Below are 17252 nucleotides of genomic sequence, written 5' to 3'. Positions count from 1 at the left end.
CTTTTGTTTTTTCTTTTTCTTTATTTGCTTATTCCCATCCCCTAAGGTTGGTTCATGCATACTGGCATCATCAGCATATCATACCAGATCAAGAGGTCCTCCACCTCCTCCTCATCCAAACGATCCTAAAAGCAAAGGAAAGGACATAATGGATGATACAAAATATCAGGAAAGACAATGCCACGCATGAGGAGAATGTCGAAACTTCATATGGTCAAAGCACTCCAGCACCGAATGACTTGGTTTTAAGGTTGGAACACAAGATATTGGAATTATAAGGGGAACTCGAGCAGGTCCGTAACTTGGTAAACCTCTCCCTCACTTTGAACGTCCCCGACATCAACCAACAAAACACTAAAAACCCATCACCTCCCCAAAATACACCAAACCAGCATCCACAATATCCTCATACACCTCACCAATATGCCAAACCGCCTCAAATCCCAATCCTCCACCAGTACCGACTCCTTCACAACATCATCATGAGCCAACCCAGTATCTACAAACCACAACCTATCCCCGATCCTCAAAATTCAACCAACGACCACCACTATACCCAAATTCCTAGAGTTCTCAAAGCAACCCCATATACAAAGAAACCTTACCCCCACACTCCATAACAAACCCTATACATACCTGAATCCACTGAGAAGGATCTGCTCATCAAGAACATGGTAGAGGAACTTAGAAAGCTTACTAGTCGAGTCCAAGGTGTTGAAGGTGGTAAAGGCATCAAAGGTTTGAACTATGAAGATTTGTGTATTCAGCCGGACGTAGAACTGTCGGAGGGTTACAAACCTCCTAAGTTTGAAATGTTCGACGGAACAGGTGATCCGAAGGTACATTTCAAAACATATTGTGACAAGCTCGTAGGGGTTGGTAAAGATGAAAGAATCCGTATGAAGTTATTTATGAGGAGCCTCACTGGAGACGCCCTATCTTGGTATATCAGCAAAAAATCCAAAGAAGTGGGCTAACTGGGTAAGCATGGCATCAAATTTCATGGATCGGTTTAGATTCAACACAGAGAATGCACCAGATATCTTCTATATATAGAATCTCAAGAAAAAGCCAACAGAAACTTTCCGTGAGTATGCTACTCGATGGGGATCGGAAACTGCGAAAGTAAGGTCGGCATTAGAGGAAGAGTAGATGAACAAATTCTTTGTTCGGGCCCAGGATCTGCAATACTATGAGAGATTGATAGTTATTGAAAATCATAAATTTTCTGACATCATCAAATTAGGAGAAAGAATAGAAGACAGAATTAAAAGCGGAATGGTGACGAACTTTAAAGCACTCCAAGCTTCAAACAAGGCCTTGCAGCCGAGAGGCATATCCAAGAAGAAAGAAGCAGGAGCCGTGATGGTATCCCAAGGAACAAAATCTCCTCTCACATACCAAACCCCACCACCCACGTATCAGCCTTCACCTCCCAGATACCAACAACCTACCACCACTTACCATACTTATAACACTCAACCAGCATATTACCACTCACCACTACCAGCCTGCCAAAACTACCAGAAACCCAAACCAAATTTTGACTGAAGACCACCCAGACAATACACTCCCATCATTGAACCCATTGATCAACTTTATGAAAGGTTGAAGGCTGCCGGTTATGTTACCCTCATTCCCATTATTTCTATGGAAAACTCTTCCCAGTGGGTCAATCCAAACGAGACATATGCCTATCACTCGGGCATAAAGGGACACACTATTTATGAATGTCACGCTTTGAAGGATAAGATCCAGACGTTAATTGACACTAAGGTTATACAAGCAAAAGAGGCTACACAAAATGTCCGCAATAACCCCCCTCCCAAATCACAGGGGCGAAGGGGTAAATGTGATCGAAACTGATGAAGAATGGGATCCAAAAGGATCAATTGGACTCATTCGTGAAGGGAATGAAACCACAGTACCTCCAGTCACTCTCACACCCATTATAGTGTAAATTTAGTCACTAATTGAGGTTGAAATAGCCACGCTAACTCAGTTTGAGGTTAATACAACAATGCCCTCAGCCGCACCAGCTCCGTTTGAGGTGGAAGTGACCACACCCTTCACTGTGATTGTAGCACCCACACCATCCTTTAATTCCAATGTTATACCATTGGACTATGTTGCAGAGGCAAGAAGAAAGGGAAAAGGTAAAATAGAAGAAACAGGTTCCGCACAAAGAATGACTAGGACCGGCAGGGTTTACACACTTGAGCATTTGGGAGGAACAAGTAAAGAATCCGCTCCCAAGCAGCCTATCATTGAAACAGGCCCGGATGATCTTTGGAGGAAGGTTCAAGCAAGAGAATATTCTGTGGTTGATCATTTGAACAAACCACCTGCTTAGATATCTATTCTATCCCTACTACAGAATTTTGAGGCACATAGGAATGCATTGATGAAAGTATTAAACGAAGCTTATGTACCCAATAACATCACTAGCGGAGAAATGACCAATATGGTAGGACAAGTGTTGGAAAGCCACAAGATCACCTTTTACGAAGACGAATTGCCACCAGAAGGACTAAGTCACAATAGGGCACTACACATCACAATGTAGTTTGAGGATAAATTCATTGCCAGGGTCCTGATAGATGGGCGTTCGAGTCTTAAAATTTGTCCATTGACTACTTAGAAGAGGTTGGGTAAAGGTTTGCACGAGATACGAGCATGAACTATAAACGTGAAAGCATTTGATGGGTCTCAAAGGGCCACAATTGTAGAAATCAACCTTTGTTTGAAGATGGGCCCGATTTAGTTTGATGTTGAATTTCAAGTATTGGACATATCCGCCACATAGAACCTGCTGTTGGGACGACCTTGGATACATGATACTGGAGCCGTAGCTTCTACGCTATACTAGGCCCTGAAATTCGAATGGAATCACCAGGAAGTGATCATTCATAGAGAAGGAAGTAATCCCATTTACACCAATCAAACCATTCTGGTTGTCGAGAATAGAAGTAAGTTGGGTGAAGAGACGTACCATCGCGTTGAGCGCGTCAATGCAATCGAGAAAGACAAGTGGTGGAGTAATAAGATTGAAAGCATACTGTTATGGACATGGTATGAACCCGGTAAAGGTCTCGGCAAGAATCTCCAGGGTATCACTAAGCCAATACAACCAAAACGTCACGACACAACCTTTGGATTGGATACTAATACACCTGGAAGGAGTACGATGATTAGTCGCCGCCATGGAGTGGTCCCTATTAACCTTTCGAACAGCCAATACCATATTTGCACCAGACATTTCAATAGATTGACGTGATATGAGGATCTGAAGAAGATGGGGCTTTAGCTAGCCTAAGGAATCTGTTTCTAGACGATGAATACATGGACTGCAATGCAATAGTTAAGGAGGAGGAAGACCTTACAATCCAAACCGTGGGAAAGGGAGTTGTTCTCATAATTGGACTACTGCACCATCCCGAGTTCATCAAGTTCCTGGGTAGCCTGGCAATTAACACGATCTATTTATAAAAAAGCAATTTTATGCATTTAAGACATTTTCAGTATTTTGTTTAGATGCATTTTGTTTTGAAATAATTGCTCGAGTTATCGGGCCATACTTGTTTTAATGTTCTCAAGATTTATTTAATTCATTGCTATTTTAGTATTTATTATTATCTTTTACATTTTCTCTCTACAACATTATTATGACTTATCCTAATGAACCACGACTGTGACATGTAATGAGACAATGCAACATAAGGATAGTGATTCGGAAGAGATAGATGAAGACGATATGATACCTGAGGAAATTGTCAAAGAAGTTGAGAATTTTGAAAATAAGCCTAAGTCCAACCTGGACGAAACTGAGATAGCCAACTTGGGAGATTCCGAAACAGCCAAAGAAACCTGCATAAGTATGCACTTGTCACCATCAGAAAAAGAATGAATGCAGTATGTCATGGTCAACTTTATCAGAACAGAATGTCCAAAGCTTTCAACAAAAGGGTCAAACCTAGACAGTTCACACCGGGGCAGCTAGTGTTGAAACGAATCTTCCCACATCAAGACGAAGCTAAAGAAAAGTTTTCGCCTAATTGGCAAGGGCCCTACATGGTTCACAGGGTACTAATAGGAGGAGCACTCATACTTTCAGAAATGGAGGAAGAAGTTTAGCCAAAACATATCAATTCGGAAGCAGTCAAGAGATACTATTTTTAAATTATTTACATTTTTTCATCTAATATAATTGAACTACGTTTGACCTGATTCTCGTTTAAGAGGGGACACACATGCAGCTCTATAGGTTCGGTCACATCTCAATAAAATTCTCATTTTCCCCACAACCAGAAATTGGGGCAAAATTTTGAAGAGGACCCTCAAAATTACGGAGCAAGTCCAACCGACGTCATCACATGCAAGACAGTCAGATAATCGGTTAAGTAACTGGGGTAGAATTTTGAGAAGGATTCTCAAAATTCTGGAGCAAATCCAACAAACTTCGTCACATGCAGAACGACTGAAGAATCGCTTACTAAACTGGGGACCTTCAAAATTCTAATGCAAAGAAATCGTAATGTCTCTAAAGTGTCGCAGTCATTGGTTCATTTGATTTACTCGATATCGTAAACTACCATGTTTTAAAATAACTATGTTTATCAAATGCATGATAATGAGCGCTCATGCGCGCATGCGACGCGTGGAAGGAATTCAAAGAGTTACTTTTCAAGCTGAATCAAGGACGTACGATAAGAATTCAAGAATGTGAAGTTTTTCCTAAAGGTTCTGCAGCCTGCCGAGGATAAGTACAAACGTCTCCGTACTGATCCGTGAGACTTTACTAAACCTGCTAATAACTCGTGAGACCAATGTAACCTAGGCTCTGATACCAACTTGTCACGACCCTAAACCCGGACCCGATCATGATGGCGCCTCTCGTGAAGACAAGGCTAGTCGACACTTTCCCATTTCAATTTAAGCAGTTAAACAATAAGAATTAAGTGTAAAACGTAATAAATAATCCAAAAGTAAGTAGTGAACATTACAATTTGCAAAAATAAAACCCAACACAGCCCGATACCGGAGTGTCACTAGTCATGAGCATCTATCAATGTACTACAATTTTGAAGTGTCTACTAAACTATTATAGAATCACTGACAGAGGAAGAAATGAGATAAAGGGGGAGAAACACGGGACTGCGCATGTCAGCAGCTACCTCGTGAACTCCAAAATCTACCGGCAGCTCTCAACCCTCGCAAGCAGGATCAGCAGCGCCTGAATCTGCACACGGGGTGTATGGAGTAAAGTGAGTACTCCAACTCAGTGAGTAATAATCATAAATAAAGACTAAAAACAAGAAATCACGTAAGGCACATTATAGGCTATACAGAAGCAGTAAAAGCCATTAAAAATAGTAAAACAGTGATAATGTGTAAAGTCATTTTAGTTCAGTTCAAACTTCATGAAACGCTCTTTTTAACAATTAAGCAGGTAAATGACAGACAAATAAGACAGATAAGAAAATAAAGGATTGCCCCTCGGAGGGGCTATATCTCACATCACAATAGGTACCCGCGCTCATTAGGGGTGTGCAGACTCCTGGAGGGTCCCCTTACGGCCCAAGCACAATATCAAGCCATCTCATGGCATCATCACTAGGCTCTCGACGTCATATCAACCAGCCACATCGTGGTGTACAAATCTCAGGTCCTCGGCCTCATAATCACAATTAGTGTTTCCTCACAACATAGGCCCTTGATAACTAGGAATTTGACGCATTTTATACTCCTTCTTGCTTACGCTTTGATTATAAATTCATACAAATAGTCCCAAAAGGCTCATAAGTTGTGCTTGATTACAGGTTTGATCAATAAAGTGATAAGATGTCAAAGATCAGCTCAAAAGGAGTGAAACTTGCACAAGTACCAAAGACAAGACAAACTCAGGAAAAACAGGCCCAGTGCGATCGCACTAGGGAGAGTCAGAGAGTTGGTACTTCGGGAATCAAGGCAGTGCGGCCGCAGAAGGTTTTGTGCGGTCCGCACTAAAGGCAATGCGGCCGCACTACCATTCTATGCGGTCCACAGAGTAAAGGTTCAGAGAGGGTGAAGATTGGAGATTTCAAGCCTGTGCGGTCCGCGGTCCAGTTTGTGTGGACCGCACTAGAAGCCTCCGCGGCCGCAATCCATCTTGTGCGGTCCGCGAAGCCTGAGTTTAGAGAGACAAGTTTTCAAGTTCAAGAGCCTAGTGCAGCCGCACACTATTTTATGCGGTCCGCACTAACCCCGCAAGGGCATTTTGTCCAGTTTTTCCAGCTTAGTATAAATAGATTCTTTTTCCATTTTTAGGGTATAGGACATTTTAGAATAGCTGTTGCGCTCGTGGGAACATATCTTGTAGCCAATTGGGGAATTTTTACTTACTTTTTATCATTGAATCTTTGTATTTAGCTTAGCAATTAATTAATATGTGTTCATCTTCATCTATTTCTCTGTTTTTCTCTTCAAGTATGAGTAGCTAGACCCATTAGCTAGGGTTGTGGCTCAACCCTAGTGTGGGTAATTGATGGGTGTTGCAATTTAGGGCTAGATTGACTATGGGTGTTTGCTATTTGGGTCAATTTCATGGTTTAATTACTTAATTAGTGGTTGCAAATACTATTTTGTGCTAAGTTGAATTGGGCTCTTCTTGAGAAAGAGAGCCTAAGTCTCCGAAATTGATCCAACAAGGAATTGGGATGGACTCAAGAGAATTGGTAGTCCCTATTAAAGGGTTAAACCTAGAGAGAGTAATACCCGACTTGGACCTTAGTTGCTTGAGCAAATATGCATACCCAATTGGTCTTGAGAAAGTCAATTGGGCAAAATCATTCTTTCTATCGAGAGGTGTGAGAATGGGTAATATCGAGCAACAGTTATAACATATTCCCCAATCATATCAATCGTGTCTTAGACGCAATTACCCGTCAATTGGCCACCTAGGTGAAAGTCACTACCCTAGTGCCTTTTAGAATATTTGAACAACTTGTAGCATTTTACTCTTAGCTTAATCTAGTTACAATTATAATTTGTAGTTTGATAATAGTAGAATTATAAAAGAAAACCCAAAAATGAATAGAAGTGCAATTTGGAACCAATACGCAATCCCAACCTAAATAGATACTCAACTCCCCTTCTACTTCTCGGTGGAAATCGATCCCGACCCAAAATCGGGTAAAAGCTATTGCGACCCTCTCTCGCTACTTTTTAGTGGTGCGGAATAGGCAGCGATCACTTTTTTGGCGCCGTTGTCGGGGAGTTAACAGTTTTGGCTATCTATTTAGTTAGTTTTGTGTATTGTTCTTCTTTCCTTCTTTGTTACTTAATTGTTTGTGTCACTACTCAGGTACCAATATGGCTTTGAACAACGCTAATGACCCTCTTGGAAACATGATTGCGGGGGAGGAGGTAGATGATGTTGAGCAAGATGAGGTGCCTCTTGTACCTCAAGGACAATGTAGAAGCCGCAATGCCAATGCTAATCCAAATGACAATATTCCAGACCCTCCTCTGCCACCTCCAAGACTGGCTCCCAGAGTAATTCCAAACCAGGGTTATGCAAGAGCTATTGTCCTACCCAGAATCCGGGCGGGCAACTTTCAGATAACCAATGCGATGTTGACCTTACTTGAGCAGCGTGGGTACTTCACGGGCGCTACGAATCAAAATGCCTACAAACATTTCAAGGGGTTCGTGGATACATGCTGGGGGAGCAAACAAACGAATGTGTCCGAAGATGCTCTTAGGTTGAGACTTTTCCCATTCTTACTTCGGGGAAAGACATTAGATTGGCTCAAGAGACTCCCCAACCATTCCATCACGACTTGAGATGAGTTGGCAGATAAATTCATTTCTAAATTCTTTTCACCCGGGCATATGGAAGCACTTCAAGATGAGATATTGTCTTTCAAGCAAGAGCCCACGGAACCTTTGCATGAGATTTGGGAGCGGTATAGAATGATGGTGAAGGAATGCCCCAATAATAATATGACCGACGCTATGATCCAACAAACTTTCTGCCGGGGCATCAATACAACAAATCAATGCATAGTGAACCATTCAACTTGCCGGGGGCAACTTTATGAAGCTGTCATATGATGAGGCATATGATGTACTAATGAGATGGCCGACACTTCTTCTGCATGGCAAAATAGAGCCAATGTACCTCAAGGCGACCCTACGATGATTCATTTGCACAAGGAATTACATAACCATGGGCAAGCTATAGTGGAGTTGACAACTACTATGAATCAATTGGCTAAGGCACAGTTACAACAAGTCCAAAATCCTCGCCAAGTGAATGCCATGGAGGGTGTTAATATTCTTGTCAACAAGAGAAGGCAAAGAAGGCAACAAAATCAAGGGAATTCTGAGCATGCATGTGATGGTTTTCAAAATGATGGTTATGATGACCAAAGTGAAGAGGTTCAATATGTAAACAACTATCAAGGCCAACGGGGAAACTCTTCCAACTAACAACAGTGGAGACCTCAAGGCAATTGGGGCAATCAACAACAAAACAGTGGAAATTGGGGGAACAACAACCAAAACAACAACTGGGGCAATCAGAACAACAATCAAGGCAACCAAGGGAATTGGAACGGTAATAACAATAATTGGGGTGACAATAATAATCAAGGAGGATGGAACAATAGAAACCAAGGAAACCGGGGGCAAGGCTTTCAAAGGCCCCCAATGTACCAACAACCGAACAATCCACCACCATTTCCATCTTAAGGTCCTAGTTCTTTGGGTAATGATATGGGTAGAAATAAAATGATGTTTGAGCAGATGATGAAGAAGAATGCGGATTCTGATGCATAGTTAGCTTCTCACAACACCTCTATCCGAAACTTGGAGGTGCAATTAGGCCAAATCTCTCAGTCATTGAATACTCGCCCGAAGGGTGCTCTACCAAGTGATACGGTAGTGAACCCAAAGGGTGGGAACAATCATGTTATGGCGGTCACAACAAAGAAGTGGGAGAGGCGGTGATGTGAATGCCTCTAAGCAAAAGCAAGTCGTGGATGATGATGTTGAGTTGCAAGATGACGAAGTCCCTTTGGTAGTTGAAGATGTGGTTGATGAAAATGTGAACAATGAAGTGAGGATTGATATTCAAGAAGTCGAGGTGGAAACTTTAAATGATGTGAACTCGTCTAGGAAACACATAATTGACATGCTTGAGCCGGTTGTGACAAAAGCCAAGGCTCCTTTGCCAAGGCCACCTCCACCTTATCCTCAAAGGTTCGCGAAGCAGAAGGATGATAATCAGTTTAAAAAGTTCATTGTCATGATGAAAAGCTCATCTATTAATGTGCCTTTGGTGGAGGCACTTGAACAAATGTCGGGTTATGCAAAATTCATGAAAGACTTGGTTACAAAGAAGTGTTCTATGGATTGTGAAACTATAAAGATGACTCACCAAGTTAGTGCTATAGTGCATTCAATGGCCCCGAAGCTTGAAGATCCCGGTGCTTTCACCATTCCTTGCACCATTGGGAGTGCAGATTTTGCCAAGGCTCTATGTGACTTGGGAGCTAGTATCAATTTGATACCTTACTCGGTTTTCAAAACTTTGGATATCGGGTAACCTAGGCCAACCTCAATGAGACTTCAAATGGCGGATCGATCGATGAAGCGACCTTTGGAAGTTATTGATGACGTGCTTGTCTGAGTGGACAAATTCATATTGCCGGCCGACTTTGTGATTCTAGATTGTGAGGTGGACTATGAGGTTCCTATTATCTAGGGAAGGCCTTTCCTTGCAACGGGGAAGGCATTGGTTGATGTTGAAGCGGGTGAGCTCACTTTCCGAGTGGGAGATGAAAAAGTCATCTTTCATGTATGCAAATCCATGAAGCAGCCCAACAGTACCGAGGTGTGCTCTTTTGTTGACCTTGTCACAGTAGTGATAATTGATGACACTAGTGCAATGATTAATGTGGAGGACCCATTAGAAGCCGTATTGTTAAATCTTGATGTTAATAAGGATTCAAGCCGAGTGGAGTGCGTGAATGCTTTACATGGAATGGGCTCTTATTCTTATGAGCCTAGAAAATTGTCTTTGGATCTTGAAAACCGGAAAACTCCACCAACAAAACCATCAATTGAGGAACCCCCAGTATTGGAGTTGAAACCACTTCCTCCACACCTCAGGTATGAATTCTTAGGCTCAAATTCTACTCTACCAGTTATTCTTTCTTCTTACCTAACTAACCTGCAGGTTGAGGCCACTTTGGCGGTGCTTCAAAAGCGGAAAAGGGCAATTGGATGGACTTTGGCTGACATTCGAGTAATAAGCCCCGTATTCCATATGCACAAACTTATTTTGGAGGATGATGCAAAGCCTTTCCTTGGAGCATCAAAGAAGATTGAACGAGGCAATGCAAGAAGTGGTGAAGAAAGAAGTAATCAAGTGGTTGGATGCCGATGTTGTGTACCTCATTTCCAATAGCTCATGGACTTCTCCAGTGCAATGTGTACCAAAGAAAGGTGGTATGACTGTGGTAACAAATCACAACAATGAACTTATTCCCACTCGGATAGTTACCGGATGAAGGTATGTATGGACTACCGAAAGCTAAACAAGGTGACCCAAAAGGATCATTTCCCATTGCCATTCCTTGACCAAATGCTTGATCGTCTTGCGGGGCGTGCTTTTTATTGCTTTTTGGATGGATACTTGGGGTATAATCAAATCTTGATAGCTCTGGAAGATCAGGAAAAGACCACATTCACTTGTCCATATGACACATTTGCTTTCTCTAGGATGCCGTTCGGGTTGTGTAATGCTCCGGCGACCTTCCAACGATGCATGATGGCTATTTTCACCGACATGGTGGAAGATATCTTGGAGGTCTTCATGGATGATTTTAGTGTGGTTGGTGATTCCTTTGAAGAGTGTTTGAGAAATTTGGATAGAGTATTAGCCTGATGTGAAGACACCAATCTCGTGCTTAATTGGGGAAAATGCCACTTTATGGTGGAGGAAGGCATAGTGTTGGGCCACAAGATTTCAAAGCATAGAATTGAAGTTGACAAAGTCAAGATAGAGGTGATTTCAAGGCTTCCTCCCCCCATTTCCGTCAAGGGGGTGAGGAGTTTTCTTGGGCACGCGGGGTTCTACCGGAGGTTTATAAAAGATTTTTCAAAGGTGGTAAACCCCTTGTGCAAGCTACTAGAAAAGGATGCAAAGTTTGTGTTCGATGAGGGATGTATGCAAGCATTTGAGCTTCTCAAGCTTAAGTTGACCACTAGCCCAATCATTACCGTACCAAATTGGAGCTTACCTTTCAAGCTCATGTATGACGCAAGTGACATTACGGTTGGGGCTGTCTTGGGTCAAAAGGTTAACAAGATGTTTCATCTGGTGTACTACACAAGCAAGACCATGAATGAGGCTCAAAGGAACTACACGGTTACCGAAAAAGAGTTGTTGGCTATAGTATTTGCAATGGAAAAGTTTCGCCGGTATCTTATGGGGGCGAAGGTCATAGTGCACACTCATCATGCCGCTCTTAGGTACTTGATGACAAAGAAAGACTCCAAGGCGAGATTGATACGATGGGTGTTACTACTTCAAGAGTTTAATCTAGAAATTGTGGACCGGAAAGGTAGTGAGAACCAAGTGGCGGACCACTTGTCCCGTTTGGAGGAGGAGGGGAGGCCTTGTGATGGCCTTGAGATCATGATTCATTTCCCAACGAACAACTCCTTGCGGTGTCAATGAATGATATGCCATGGTTTGCCGATGTTGCCAATTACTTTGTGTCTGGAATAATCCCGTGTGAGCTCTCTTCTAACCAAAGGAAGAAGCTCAAGTGGGATAGTTTGGATTTCTATTAGGATGAGCCATACTTGTTCAAGATTTGCATGGATGGTGTGATTCATAGATGTGTCCCGGAGGAAGAACAATTGAGTATCTTAGAGGCTTGCCATTCTTCACCCTATGGTGTCCATCACGGTGGGGTGAGGACCGCCTCGAAAGTTCTTAGTTGTGGATTCTATTGGCCAACCTTGTTCAAAGATGCAGGTGATTTTGTGAAGAGGTGTGACGATTTCCAAAAGCGGGTGGAATTTCAAAAAGGGATGAGATGCCTCTTAATACCATTCTTGAAGTGGATATCTTTGATGTTTGGGGCATTGATTTCATGAGTCCATTTGTTAACTCTTGTGGGAATACTTACATTCTCGTGGCGGTTGACTATGTCTCAAAATGAGTTGAAGCCGTGACTTTGCTTAACAATGAAGCCCGGATTGTTGTTGCATTTCTTAAGAAGAGCATTTTTCACAAGGTTTGGCACTCCCGTGCGATTATTAGTCATGGGGATCTCATTTTTACAATAAATCTTTTTACACGTTGCTTTCTAAGTACGGTGTCAATCACAAAGTTTCTACCCCCTATCACCCTCAAGCAAGTGGTCAAGTGGAAGTCTCCAATCGGGAAATCAAAAGCATATTGTCAAAGACGGTCAATGCAAATAGGATCGATTGGTCGAAAAAGTTGGATGACGCTCTATGGGCTTATCGGACGGCTTACAAAACTCCGATTGGTATGTCTCCATATTGGTTGGTGTTTAGGAAAGCTTGCCATCTTCCGGTTGAGTTAGAGCACAAGGCCATATGGGCTTTGAGGAAGTTGAATCTTGAATGGGATGTTGCAGCCAATCTTCGTGTAGAGCAGCTCAGTGAACTTGATGAATTTAGATTCCATGCCTACTCCAATTCATCCTTGTATAAGGACAAGATGAACTACCTTCATGACAAATATGCTCGTGGAAAGGAGTTCAAAGTAGGTGATTTAGTTCTCTTGTTCAACTCCCGGTTATGTCTGTTTCCGGGAAAGCTCAAATCCAAATGGAGTGGACCGTTTGAAGTTGTGTTTGTGACCCCTTTTGTTGCTCTTGATTTTAAAAATAATAATGGTGAAGTCTTCAGAGTTAACGGGCACTGGGTCAAGCATTATCTTGGGAAAATTGATGATAGCCACGTGGTGGCACTTCTTCACTTCAAATGATGTGATGGTAACCTGCGTCGTGCCGCGATGTTAAATTAGGCGCTTCTTGGGAGACAACCCATGTGTTTTTCCTCTTGTTTTCTTTGATTTTCTTTGTAGTATAGGACTGATTTTTGGACTAACCAGTTGTGAGATGTTATAGGGTTGTGTTGATGCAGAGTAAGACAAGGTGAAAATATGCACAGGTCTCTAAAATTGCCAGTGCGGCCACACTACATTTTGTGCGGTCCGCACTAGTGAAAGGGTGAATCGAGACCTCTCTGAAGTTTGCAGTGCGGCTGCACTACATTTTGTGCAGTCCGCACTGGACCTCTGTGGCCGTAGTCCATTCTGTGCGGCCCGCAGAGCATTGCCTTCTCAGGTTTGAACATAATTGTGCAGTGCAGATCGCGGTCCATTTTGTGTGGTCCACACTGGTTTGTGAGAATGGGCCCCAGGGGCGTTTCTATAAATAGACCCTGAGGGCTCCCTTTTACAATTTTCGCAAATTTGAAATCTCAGAGATATAATCACTATTCACTACCCTTACTTGCTCGTAATTACTTGTTGGAACTTATTTGCTTCAATTCATCTCATAATCTGGTACCACAATCTTCTTTTTACTTGTTTAATTTTATCAATTTCATTTAATTTTCATTTTCTTAGCTGCTATTTTTTCTTCCTTTCCTTTTTTTCTTAACTGCTAAGTTAGGTTAGTTTAAATTTTGATTCATGCGGAATTAGTTAGCTTAATGGATTGGGTAATCACTTAGCAACACCTATTAGGTGCAAAAATTGGACTTAAAAGAAAAATTTCATGAACCCTAGCTTAGTGCCACATCTGGGCACTCAGTGCGGACCGTAGTCATTTTAGTGCGGTCCGCGGTGCCCTTGTGCGGTCCGCAGTACCATTTTGTGCGGACCGCACTGAAGAACTTCTGGGAAGCTGAACTTTGGGCAGTGCGGTCCGCACTGGTCCCTGTGCGGCCGCACTATTATTTTGTACGGTCCATACTGTCACGATACAGAGGGTGGGTATTCTGAACCCCACCCCTGTGCGGACCGCAGTTAATTTTGTGCGGTCCGCACTGACCCCTGTGCGGCCGCACTCCATTTTGTGCTGTCCGCACTGGGCTGTTTTCTGCAACTGTCTGCAATTCTTCATCCCTGATTTGCAACTCATTCTGTAACACTGCTTTCAACTGCTACAATGATATTAACGAGTTCATTTAATTGTGCTTGCAAGCTATGGTTAAATAACGAGGAAAAGGCTCGAAACTACCCAGCAGAGGTGAATCCTCCCGGGGTGGGAAACAGAAAATGGTCAAACTCACTCCCCAAGCTAGGCAAAACATCAATAACATGAGGAAGGCCATAAAAGCGGCTGACAGAGCCATTGACATGTCGGGGAGTGAGTACGAGCCCTCTCGGGAGATCTCTTCGGACTCAGTCCCAGAATACATCCCGTATCCGGAGAGGGCCAGACATAGAGACACTCCTCCCTCTCCCCCCGCTGCGCAAGCATCAGTGAACATTTCTTCTGGGTCGTCTGAGGGCTCAGGTGAAGGTAGTAGGGAATACTCCACTTCTCCCACAACTTCATTATCCGGGAAGGGTGTAGGAGAAGGTGAGGAGGATATGCAGGGAGATGAGGGAGTAGCTAAAGGTGGTGAGCCTCAAGTGTGAGGCGTTGCTAGAACTAGGATACCCGAAGCTTGGGAAGATAGATTTGTAAGTGAGGTAGCATTCCATAAGTTTCGGGAGTGGTGGCCGGTGAGAAAATTGATTCCGGAGAGGAGCTTCATAGATAGAGACCTACTACCTTACAACCTTGATGTGTAGAGACAGTTCAGGACTAGAGTAGGCTGGGAGCACTTCCTAGATGCTTGTGTAGATGCCAACAAATACTTGGTCAAGGAGTTTTATTGCAATGTAGCCCACATCAAAAAGGGCTCCAAAGTGACCAAGGTTCGGAACCTCAAGGCGTTATTTGATGGGAAGTCGACTAATGAATATCTGGGCTTCAATGAGGAGGATAAGACTCTGTATATGGCGAAGATGGAGATGGGTGAGGAGGTCTGTCCATGGCTAGCACAGTACCTGGCAATCCCAGGTACCGTCCCCGATTGGTTGACTGCTGGGGTCAAAAATATTGAGAAGGACCTTGACTTTGAAGGGAGGGGATGGGAGACTTTTGTTTGCAATCGGTTGGACCCTACCACTCATGACAACACCCTTCCTCTCCACCGGGCTGTATTGGTTGCTTCGATTATGGAGGGGTACCCCATAGATGTGGGGAATGTGATGTCCCGGATTATCTCTATTGTGGGCGTAGAGCATCCCAGAACTATCCTTTCCCCAGTATCCTCACAATGTACTTCTGGGACTTAAATGTGGACAAAAGGCCCTATGACATCAAGGTCAAGGAGACAACCCCATTTTCCTGGTATAGCATGAAGGGGGATGACAACCCCAAGAGCAAGAACTACAAAGTACCAGCTACTGCTCCAACTGGCCAGTCTGAGGAGCCGGTTGAGGTAGTGTCTTCTGCTGAGCATACCTCCACATCTCCAGATATCTCTCCCGGTCAATCCATATCAGCAAGCCCGAAGATCACATCTACCCGGGCCCATCCTATTACTGCCCACCATCTGAGCCAGGCACTTTTGAGTATCAACAACTGGATGCAAACTGCCTCATCCAAGTTGTCCATTTTGACTACCACTGTTGAGGCTCAGTCGGTTCCCCCAACTCCACAGGTGCCACAGTCAATAGAGGATGCGCTCAAAGAGATACTTGACAACCAGAAGAAGATCCTCGATACTCAGGCTGCGCTCTCAAAGGTAGTCGATTCACATAGCAAGGCTCTCAAGGAGCTTGCTAAGGAGCATAAGAAGCTGCAGAAGACATGGGCCTCTAAGGAGTCCGTGAAGGTGCTGGGGGCAGATGTTGATAGACTGAAGGCAGACCAGCTGCCTTTAGACTTGTTGCTTGATGACCTAGTGGCAGTAGCTCACCCACAGCCGGAGCAGACACAGAGGCCTTTGAGGAGGATTCCTAGAGCTAATGATGTTATCATCCAGTTGGCGGACCCACCGGAGACTTCCTCTAGTCAGCCATAGCATGTACCAATTCCAGAGCCTGTCGAGGTCTAGGTCCAGGTCTCAGTAGCAAAGGAGTAGACCACCAGGAACCAGTCTGAGGTTCCCGAGCACACAAAGGACCCAAGGACCACTCATGATCCTATGTAGACAGACAGGGCTTAGGGAGTCTTCTATATCCTTTTTCTCTATCTTTTTGGTGTTTATTTAGACTAGTTGGCATTGGGGACAATGCCAGCTTTCATTTGAGGGGGTAAGCCCTACTATTCATTTGATGGATGACTGTATATATATTGATACATTTTTATGCTTTCTTGATTTTTCATCTTTGGTCTGTATATAATTTAATATTTAGTTACATTTATTGCACTTTTATTTTACTTTGGGTTTGTATATAAAGCTATATCACATTGTATATATTCATCCCATCCGTTGTATATTCAAATCCCCTCTTGTATATATTCATTCTATTTTCCACAAAATTTTTCGTTTTTAGCTTCTTATTTATGTTCGTAGCTTTTTGTTTTGTTTTGGACGTTTTCAATAAGACTTTGGTTTTCTTGATGCCACGATATTTTTCAAAGGTGGAGTGTTGTGTGAACCAGGTGGCTCTTCCCAATGATGGATGGCGTGACAACCTTTTTAAGGGTTTGAGTCCGTTTTCCTTTTTGTTTTTAGTAGTTTGTAGTTAAGGATACCTCAAGCAAAGCTTCACTTGGCCTAGCACATTTGCCTTTGATCTCATGATAAAAAACAAGTTGTTCTGTTTAGGATGGTGAAAGTCGTGACCTTGAGACTCTTGTGTTGACTGTGAGCATGTGATTTTTGCCATATGTGAATTACTCCCATAAATTCAAGAAAATAAAATTTTCCCATTATTTGCAATTTCGTAGATTGTCTGTAGCATTTTGTTAAATTGTTTGCGTTTGTTTGTACATGTTTCGTTTATTTTATTCATGACAAAAAAATACAAAATATACATCGCATTTGCATTTAGGATTTAATCCTACATTTTTAGGTTAATTAGCAATTTAGTTGTCTTATATAAATGATTAAAACCACAAAATGACTCATTTTGCATTTTTAATTCTTTTTTAACTTTAAATTTTGAAGTTTCTTTTACTTTAGGATTTATTTAATATTTGAAAATACTGTGT

This window comes from Nicotiana sylvestris, chromosome 11 (assembly GCF_000393655.2).
Source record: "Nicotiana sylvestris chromosome 11, ASM39365v2, whole genome shotgun sequence".
Lineage (NCBI taxonomy): Eukaryota > Viridiplantae > Streptophyta > Magnoliopsida > Solanales > Solanaceae > Nicotiana > Nicotiana sylvestris.
This window is presented reverse-complemented; position numbering follows the sequence as displayed.